An 11,075-nucleotide genomic window follows, 5' to 3' on the forward strand; every position below is an offset into this window, starting at 1 on the left:
CATGCAGAGTAAGATTTATTATGCATGAACCCTCACTCTTTTCAGAACTCTAGATCAATGGTTCTGATCCATGGGTTCGTGGCCCACTAGGGTCCTCCTCAGCAAATTCCCAAGGGGGCTGCAGGATGATTTAGAAGTATTAAAATTAATAAATTAGTATTGATATATAAATTGAATAATAATAATAAAAAAACTTTACATAAGATCTTTCTTATTTCTCTTAAAGTGCCCCTATTATGTATTTTTGAAAATTACCTTTCATGCAGTGTGTAACACAGCTCCAAGTGAATGAAAACATCCTGCGAAGTTTTAAACCTGAAAGTGCACTGTGTGTAAAGTTATTGTCTCTCAAAAGAAAGAGTCGACTCTGAATTATTAAAACGAGTCGTTTTGAAAAAGAATCTCAAGCCGTTTCATGTTGACGTCAGTATGAAACATTAGCATATTGCTGCCCACTTGTTGGTCTTTTTGCGTTAGTCAGTATAAATTCATTTTTGATGAAAATGCAAGTTCATTGTTTGCCACTAGGTGCCGCTTTTGAAAAGGTTAAAATAGCTGTTACCCCACGTTAACGGCTGTACGCAAAGCAGCACTGTTAAAGTTAAAGCTGTGAAAAATGAAGTATTATTACAATTTAAAATAGCTGTTTTCTATTTAAATATATTTTAAAATGTAATTTATTCCTGTGATGCCTGTGAATTTTCAGCATCATTACTCCAGTCTTGAGTGTCACATGATCCTTCAGAAATCATTCTATGCTGATGTGTTGCTCCAGAAACATTACTTATCACAGTCTCATTCTTTAATCAATAGAATGCTAAGAACATCATTTATCTGAAATAAGTAAAAGAATAAAGAGAAATAAATAAAAGAATAAAACTGAGTTGTGCACAGACAAGCGCTTACCACATTTTCGGTAAATATAGAAATGTACTTCTATATGCTTGTGTGTATGGTGTGATTTGTGTTTATGCATTAAATGTGAGGGGTGTGCTATGACCCTCTACACAGGCTCTTTTCTGTTGTAGCGCACAGGGATCTGCACATTGATAAATTGTTTTGATTTACCATTCACTTTCACATGCCCATCCAGAGATGACCTACATTCAGTTTGGCACAAGTGTGTGTGGTATCAGAGTAATGAGAGGCAGGTGGAGAGAGAATGAGATGGCAAATGAGAAACCGTGAGATGCTCTAAAATGTCTCCCTTTTGCCCTTTGTTGAAATATTCTCTCTCTTTCTCCTTTGCACGCCTTTTGCTTCCATCCCAGGCTGTTTTTTGGTTTGTTGTTTATTTATCATGTCTCGAAAAGACAATTATCTTTGCCCCAGTGACCGGCGGCCGTGTTAGATGACTTTAACTGAGTCTGGCTGCGTTCCTGCTTGTGGAGGCGGAGTAAGAGCAGGCCCTTACATCACGCCCGCATCGCCACCGATACATTTGGCATGCCACATTGATCCTTGGGGCGTTAAATCCTGGCCGCGGTGTAGAGTCAGCTTGGACACCTGAGGGAAAGGATGCTATCTCATCTCACTTAGCCAAACTTTGGCCACTTGACTTCTTTCCTTCCAGGTCGTCATTTGATCTCGGATTCCGTGTTAACGAGTTCGTTAAGTAATTGTGAGTAGAGCAAACCTGACCTTTTAGATTTGCTTTAAGTAGTAAAATACACCACTGCAAAGAAAATCTTCACATTTCACCAATGCAGAAAGTGAAGATTTTGTAAAGATCAAAGATCAGCTGATGGTAATTTTCTGTAATGAGTCCGTGTCTGGCACTTCAGCAGCCATTTGCATTGAATGTGCACGATTTAAACATGCTTTTGAGAGTATCCTGCAGACAGATGCTCATTAGTCTCGCAGAGCCAAGCTTTGACTATCAGCATAACGTCTGGTGCACTTTGCCGCTTCAGTGTGGCCAAGAAGTGCCCACTTAAGAATCTGACTTGCATGTAAAACGACCTACCACAGTTTGGTTTCATTTATTCATTTTTAATATGACACTTAGGAGCAGGTGAACTTGAAGTGATGATACCACAATAATAGACCGTTATGCATCCAGTACATAAAACGCATGGTAGTTACTGCAAGTTACTTTATGGACAAAATTTTATTTATTTATTTATTTTTATATTTAATCAGCCAAGTCACTTGAACAAGTTCTTATTGTCAAAGAAAAAAAAAGGAAAATTATGAAAAAGAAATCTGGAAAAAAATTATAAATTATAGTCATAAGTAGCATGGGTATATTTGTAGCAATAGCCAACAATACATTGTATGGGTCAAAATTATCAATTTTTCCTTTATGCCGAAACTCATTGGGATATTAAGTAAAGATCATGTTCCATGGAGATATTTTGTAAATTTCCTACTGTACATATATCAAAACTGAATTTTGATTAGTAATATGCAATCCTAATGATTTCATTCGGACAACTTTAAAGGCGATTTTTGATCTGTCTGTCTGTCTCTCTCTCTTCTCTATTTATAACTGTACATTCTTAGCTTTTAAAATGCATTTCAATATCATTTAAAAATATGTGTAAAAGCTGCATTAAAATGTATTTTAAAAGCTAGACATGTTTAAAATAGTTCTTAAAAATGTTTGTCAAGACCCCTGTTCCTTTTTTTGTGCTCCATTTAGCTGCTTCTGAACGTGCCCTTTGTTAAACTCATCAAATCAGAGATAGATGAACCAGAAACCAGCCTAAAATTGTACTGGGATTCTAACTGATTTTGACTAGTCACTCAGGCAACCACCTTCTAGAAAATAAGTAGTATTCAGACCCAGCTAATCAGCATAAAGCTCTCAGTTTTAAATCCCCCTCAGCATTATTGTGTGTACCGTGCATTAGACGGTCTGGGGGCGAGCTGTGCTGTCTGAGACTGACTCTGGATGCTCATTAGCGGCTTAAGGGATCTCTACTTGAGTTTTAATGCTTTGTTTCAGTTCTCTGAGCTTCATTTTTCTTCTAGTTCTGTGTCTGTCTTAGATATGTTTTTTATTCTCTCAGAGCTGAGCGCAGTTATAGATGCATATTCAGTAATTGTATGTCTATTAGTGGAGCTAAAGCAGAAGCACTCAAAGATGTAAATCCTGAAACAAATCTGTTGTGTAACCTAAACTAAGACAGTGATATATGTTTATTATGCACAAATTACAGTCTTTATGATGTTGGAAGCGGGAGCCCATTTCGAGAAAAATGCAACTCTAGCATCAAATAATTTCTCTGGACACACTCATTCCCATTTTATAGTCATGCTTCAATGAGCTTGAAGAATGATGATTAAACTTATTGCATTTATAATAATATATAAAAATAATCATATTTTTATTTTTATATCTGATAAAGTAAAATTGTATTTTATTATTATTTTTTATTTTTTCAGATCAGCCAAAGGAGAGAAAAAGATGATTATAACAGATGTAGTCTATTATGTAATGTTTGCTATCACTTTTATTGCTTATTGTTATTGCATACTTCAAGTTAAGCATTTGTTATAATATAAACTATTACTTCTCAAAGTGATCGGACTTCAAGCTTCTGCCTGGTGAATGATAAAATCGGCAAAACATCTTTAGGATTACATAATCCTAATGAAGGGTCACTGAATTATTAATTTCATTTTGTCTGTTCATCGCACTGTATACTTTCAGAAGGTTTTAATATAATGCATTAGTAGTAGGGTCTACTTTTTGGTGGCTTTTTACTAATTTTTAATTAACTTAGGTCATTATATGTGAAAAAAAAAACAGTTTAAGCTTTCTTCCTTAATAATTCTCCTTTTGTGTTGCACTGAAGAAAAAGCAGGTTAGAATGACATAAGGGCCAGTGCGTAATAACAGAATTTTCATTTTTTGGGTGCTGTCTCTTTAAATTGCATTCCAGTAATCTTCCTAGATGTAGCGTGTATTGGAAGTGAAACAGGCAATAGATTAAATGACTTTTGTTGTATAGATCTTACCAGCATTTAAGGACTAATGAAGTCTGTATTTAATGAGACCAATAGATGAAGATACACTCATACACCTTATCTGTATGCAGTGTACACTGAAGTATGTGAAGGGCCTGAGTTTGCCTTTAAATAAGAACTTTATATTCAGGATGTGTGTGGCAGAGTCTTACAGAGAGAGAGAGAGAAACGGGGTCCAGAGAGACAGGTGAATATCTGCAGGGTTTCAGTCACACTGAGTGGAGTCCTGAAGAGTCTGGTCCACCTTTATCACTCTCAGTCAATCGACATTGCCAATGCATTGAAAAATGGCCAAACTGGAAAGCAGTATACAACAAACAAATATACAGTGTGTATATGTTGTGACATAGAAATCTATTGATCACCAGTCGCCATTTATCAAAAGACTTGCATTCTGCTCAAATAACTATTAATGAATAATTGAACAACGACGTGAGGGAGACAGAAATATGACGAGGGAGAGAGAGAGAGAGGGAGGAAGGATCTTTATCTTAACCTCTCTCTCTCTCTCTCTCTGTCAGTTGTGGGACAGCAGATAAAGCTGTTGAATAATTCAGGGTGTATTGAGTGCCTCCTTTCGGCTGTGTCTGGCTGTTAGCTGCTCTTTGGAATGGCTGAGGCATGCGGAGAGAACAAGTGCTTGAGAGCGTGAAAGGCACTATGGAGAGAGAGAGAGATACAATCCTGCTGTAATATTATAAGTGTATTGTTTTACAGGGGAAAATGTGACCTAAATGTTCAAAACGAGGAGTAAACGAGATGGTTAGAGGGTGAAAATAAATTGATGTGCTGTATCAGAGAGATTTGTCAGGTTGTGAGGGGTGGTTGTTGATGTCTCAGAGAGTCTTTGAACATATGTACAATCAAAATTAGAAAGCAAAAGGGTTTCAAACAAGCTGCTTTAGATAATAGTTTGTAATAAATCCAGTTTGCAATGTGGTCTACATACAGTATGCACACAATAGCAAAAATGTAATGGATTTACATTAATGTATTAGGCAAAGGATGGCTAATTTTTGATTTGGGATCAGTAAGATTTTCTTTTTTTAAGGAAAAGAATAAATTTTTTTCCAGCAAGAATGCATTAAATTGATCAAAAGTGACAGTTAAGACAGTCATCATGCTGATTCCCATTTTAAATAAATGTTGCTCCTTTAAACTTTTTATTTATTTAAATAAAAAAAGAGAAGTATCTCGATTTCCACAAAAATATTGAGCAGCACAACTGTTTTCTACACTGATAATAAGAAATGTTTTTGAGCAGAAAATCTGCATTTCAGAATGATTTCTGAAGGATCATGTGACACTGAAGACTGGGGCAATGATGCTGAAAATTCAGTTTTGCCATCGCAAGAATAAATTACATTTCACAATATATTAAAATAGAAAACAGCTGTTTTAATTTGTAATAGTATTTTACAATATTACTGTTTTAACTCTATTTTTGATCACATAAATAGAGGCTTGGTATGCATAAGAGACTTGTTTCAGAAACAAACAAACAAAAAACGATAGCATTTGTATTTATTGTATTAAATGTATTTTAATTTAATGTATTGTATTTACATTGTAGTTATTATTTTATTTGTTTAAATACCTTCTATGTATTATATAAGCCATATTTGAATTTTTTTATTATTATTATTTTTTTTTGTGAATAAACAGAAGGCTGTAATAGAGATCACCACAGTCTGTTTAATTGGTCAAGTCTTACCAAAAGCAAAAAACAAACAAACAACAACAACAACAACAAATTGTTTTGTAAAGATGTGTGTTCAATATTGCATTAGCTCAAAAATCAAAAGCAAAAAACAAACAAACAACAACAACAACAAAAAAAAACCATTACAATCCATTGAACAAACTGTATGTCTGTCCCACAGCCTCATTTTCAATAATGGAAAAATTAAATGTGACTCCAGTGCCGAGGACTTTCTATATGTCTGTAAAACCGAAATAAATTCTGATCCATTAATCCAGTGCAAACATAGTCCACTTCTATGATGATGCTGATGGTGGTTTAAATGGTCCGATTGCTATCTGTCCGAAATGCATCTTGGGGACTTGGCCTTTTCATGATCAGTAAAAATGACATTAGCAAGTCTAAGTACCCCCTTTTATAGCAGCGTTGACAAAGTACTATTAACTTCAGGTGCACCTCATCACACTCTAGTAGTTCTCTGTAACCACGCCTCTCCTCTTAATCAACCACTGCAGTATCTGGGGTGGCGACAGGTGGAGAAGACGAGAAAATGAAGGTGCAATAACTAAATCTTGGTGGAATAACCTGGAAATGTCATCTTACTGGAAATGTCCACAGTTTATACAGCAATATGTCTAATTTCATTTGGCGATTCATTTGATAGAAGTGCCATTATAGTCACTCATTTTGTGCTAGTCAATATTAATTTTAACCGCACAGGACGGCTTGAAATGAGTCTTGTAGTGTCCAATGACACATCAAACACATGATATTTAAAGCTGACAGGGGAGACACCTTCTGAAAGGTGCACATTAAACACCTGGAGTGACAAGCTGGCCGGCAGCAACATGGCTGCATATAAAACACATGCTAATTCTCTCGCCACCGTCAGACTGACACATGATTGGGGTGGTTTTATTGTTGGACACCTTTTGAGCCTGTTACTCCGTTACGTGAACAAGCAAACAGTGCTCGCTTTGATATCGGAGTGACGCTTGGGGTGACCCAGAAATGACGAAATGTCACTATGCGATTTTTGGATGGAAAAAAAGAAAAGCTATGAGCAAGACATGAAGTGGCACATTGACACAGTAGTGATAAAATGTCAGACCCGCTCTGAGACGAGAGCGAGAGAGAGTAAAATCTCTGGACAGGGTCTGCAGCAGGTATGATAGGGGTGAAGAATATTCGAGGCGGTATTCTTCAGGGCCATGTGACAAAAACGACAACTCTGACCTTTTAAACATGTTGATATGAAGAGTTTGACAGGAAGCAGCACTGAACATACTAACGCAGGGAATACCTATCACTCCGATGGGGAACTTATTTAAATAAATGTCTTTAAATATTAGCAATTAGTTAGTTTCAATTACACTTGGGCTTTGTTTGATATTGTGGTTCGGGTGGGTACATGTGAGTGCTGCAGACATTGGAAATAAAGTCATAACTGATTATTAAAAAAGCAGACAGACTTCAAGGTCAGCGTGTTATTATTGTAGTACTTTAACGGGTAACCCCCAAGGCTCTGTACTTGGGCCAGTTCTATTAAGTGCTTTGTGCTGAGCAGTAGGTCTGCACTTTGACAGAACATTTTAGTTTGTGTCCTTGTCTGGGGGCACGGCTATTTATAGTATTTTTAGGGATGTTTGCTTGGATCACTTTGCTAGTTAAGAAGTGTGCTATTACTTTACCAAACAATCAGATTTAAATTTTTACAATAAAACAGGTGAAAACTCCCACAGACGTAATGAGGGAGAGACCTGAGCCGTAGAAACTAGATTATTAAAATACCTTATAGACATACTTTTTTGTACTCTTAATAGGGGGAAAAAAAACACATGAAATCCGATTTTCACAAGCATGATTCAAAATCATCAGAATTGTACTGTTTTTTTGGTTATTTTCCATTTCTTGTCAAATGGGTTATGTCAGAAGTCTTTACAAGATGTTGATCTTTTTTTTTTTTTAATGAATCGGTTAAATTAAGAATATTTTAAATTGTATGACCTCCAAATGATGTTAATAATTGAGGCAGACAAACAAATACGATTATTTTAAAATATATACCTTGAACAACAACAACAACAATATAATAATTTTTAATATTATTTAAATTTGTGTATGATTTTTTTTTATTTGAAGTTATTATTTTTGCTTATAACTATATATGAATATAACTATATAAAATCAAATATAATGATCAAAAACGTAGAATGATTATATAGGCTTGGGATAGACTTGACTTGGTGCACATACTGTATGAATGACTTTGACAATTTGTGCTAATTGTTTTTGTATTATATGCATAAATATGCATGTATTGTAAGTTACTACTACATTTAAATGGGATAAAAAGTTGAACGCACAAAAATAAATATGAAAAAAGTCATGCATGATTAATCTTTGCTAATTATAATTAGCACTATTACAACCACATCAAACACACAAACAAAAGCAAAAGCGATCTCAAAAATAAAAACACAACCAAAAAAAAAAAAAAAAATTTCCAATCATGCCTAAAAATGAAAACAAAGCCATATAGACTTGGCTGTTGACTCTTTTGACTTGGGCCAGTAAGCAACCACCGAGAAACAACCCAGAATACCTTTCCAGCTGTGCAGTTTACAACACCTTATCAGAATGACAGCGAGTTTTGCATGGCACCACTTGTGTTTTCTCCAGAGAATTTCCAAACCTATTCATGTATGTGCATTGCAGTGTTAATTATGCTACACTGGGGGATGCTTGGGTGTGTGTCTATGACATTGAGCTGTTTTCTATGTTGTTATCACAGTTTAGTTTAGCTTGACTCATGTTTCTCAGTTGGGGGTGTGTGTCCAAGGGAAAAGACCAATATGTCTAGATCTGTCCTTTGAGGCTCACACATACACACATTTTTCCCGTCACTCCCTGCTTCACTAACACGAGAGGGTGTGGTGATCTGTAGAAAAATCAACTTCCTGTCTGCAATCCCCGCATGGCATCGTAACGGATGGGTTTACATCACCAAACCCAATCTCACTCTCTGAGAACATCAGGAAATGCTTCTCTCCAACACAACATCAGAGAACGAGCTTTTTTTTTTGAAGGAAAAGTGTGATAAGCCCTAAACACACTCTCTGTCTCTCGCTCTCTGACACTTACTGCTTCTGAGGAATAGAAGGGACAGACTTTATCACCAACAGATTAAAAATAGAGAAGGGAGACTGAGGAAAGGCATCCAGCCTCGATCATCGAGCATTGGTGAGTTCACTGTACAAGGTTTATGGTTCATAATCAGAATTCAGTAGGAAATCTGTATTGACTGGATGATGATAAATAAAAAAATAAAAAAAACAGCATATTACAAAAAAGAATAATTGAATTAAGTAAATTAAATAATCAGAAAAAAAATCAAAAAATTAATAAATAATACTATAAAAAAACTACTCTGCTACCAAAAAATTTAAAAAGAAAAACTGTATTTTCGATCAAAATAAATGCAGCATTAGTGAGCATAAGAGATGTCTTTCAGAAGCATTAAAAATAGTACTGACCCCAATTGTTTGAATGGTAGTATATTCAGGTATAATTGCACTGTACAACTGCATTCTATTTGCATAATTTGCAATTGGAGCATGCAATTGATGGAATAGTCCATTGCACACAAAAGAAATGTAAATTTAATACACAACTTATTGTGGTATGTGTAAAACATGAAGTAAAAATTAGTGTCTAATCTAAATGCAGATAAATGGAAGTAATTAGAAGTAATTTAAGTAATAAATTAGCTGGATAACAGTAAAGAAGAATGGATAATTATGGTACTCTGAAATTACGCGGGGTTGAGTATCTATAAATGAGTGTTGAGAATGTTTGGGTTTTGTAATTAACAGGTCAAACATGTGATCATCAGAAGCGAGGGGACCTTACTGGAATCTAACAATCGTGATCCTGATGCTGCTGAGCCCAGATGTGTGAGAATCCATGACTTCTGGAGAGATCGATGGCTTTGTGTGGCTGATGTCCTCAGAGACTCTGGTAAGTGTTACCACACTGGTCTTTTCAGCAGCACTGAGATGAAAACCAAACCATGAAGTGATGCCACATGACTGGATACTATCGACGTTTATGATGCTGAACAAATATTTATGACCCAAGTGAATGTGCTTTCTTTAGTCTTGAGTATATTAGGCTTAAGGCACAAGCATAAAACACTCATTTTGAGCGGCCACCGACAGATAGTTATTTTGTTTATTTATTATGCATCAATCTGTTATTTTTGGAGTAATTTGTTGCTAAACATTTAAAAAGCCTCACAAAAACCACTTTAGATTCCTTACTGCTGAAAAAGACCCTGCAGTTTGGACCAGATTAAATTCCAAGATGGTTTTAATTGATTTTAAATTGGCAATGACGGTAAAATCTGGTCGCATTTACACATCGTTCAAATGTTTGAGTCTGTGAGATTTTTTTTTTTTTTACGTTTTTGAAAGAAGTCTCTTATGCCATGGATGTTTTTGATCAAAAACAGAATTAGTGTGAAATGTTTTTACAATAAAAAAGCTGAATTTTCAGCAGTCATTACTCCAGTCTTCAGTGTCACATGATCCTTCAGAAATTATTCTAATATGCTAATGAAAAAAAAGTTTTATTAGCAAAAGCACAAAGCACTTAATAGAACTGGCCCAAGTACAGAGCCTTGGGGGTTACCCGTTAAAGTACTACAATAATAACATGCTGACCCCATAAAAATATGAAGCAGCACAACTGCAACACTTTTTTTTCAGGATTCTGAGATCAATAGTTATTTCAAAAGAACAAAAATGATTTTTTTTATTTTTATAATTGATTAAAAATGTTAACTTTTGAATTATGGTGTACTCACACCTTATTAATTTGGCAGACTATTTTAACCACAGTGACTTAAATTCTACATTTGACAAGTAGTTATGTTTTTTCTTTGGAAATTATGACTTGATGTTGGTTTATTGATTTAAGCTGTTTATGATTGCAGGTAGAGCAGCTTGACTTGTGGGGCAATACTAGTTGATCAACCAAAACCAGCATGCACATGCCCAAATCATGACTCAGGAATAATGGTAACCAGCATTAAAAATGGTCATTCAAATAATCATTAGCTGAATCTAGTCATTTGTAGGAACATGCTTTTCACTTTATAATTGTGTTAAAGGGATACTCCATCCCAAAATGAAAATTAATCACTTACCCCCATGTCATTCCAAACCCGTAAAAGCTTTGTTCGTCTTCGGAACACAATTTAAGATATTTAAACTGTCCCATAGACTGCCAAGTAAATAACAGTGTCAAGGTCCAAAAAAGGTATGAAAGTCGTCGTCAGAATACTCCATCTGCCATCAGACGGGCAATCTGGGTTATATGAAGCGACGGAAACACT

General features: G+C 35.3%; 1 long non-coding RNA gene across 1 annotated transcript; it reads left to right on the forward strand.

The window, feature by feature from the left end:
• The first annotated feature begins 8,214 nt into the window (after positions 1-8,214).
• LOC109046535 lies at positions 8,215-10,779 on the forward strand. The gene is made up of 3 exons (XR_002010561.2): positions 8,215-8,920; positions 9,553-9,697; positions 10,674-10,779. It is a non-coding gene; the product is annotated as an uncharacterized LOC109046535 (long non-coding RNA).
• Positions 10,780-11,075: the final 296 nt, after the last annotated feature.

This window comes from Cyprinus carpio, chromosome B18 (genome assembly GCF_018340385.1).
Source record: "Cyprinus carpio isolate SPL01 chromosome B18, ASM1834038v1, whole genome shotgun sequence".
In the NCBI taxonomy this organism is placed as follows: Eukaryota; Metazoa; Chordata; class Actinopteri; order Cypriniformes; family Cyprinidae; genus Cyprinus; species Cyprinus carpio.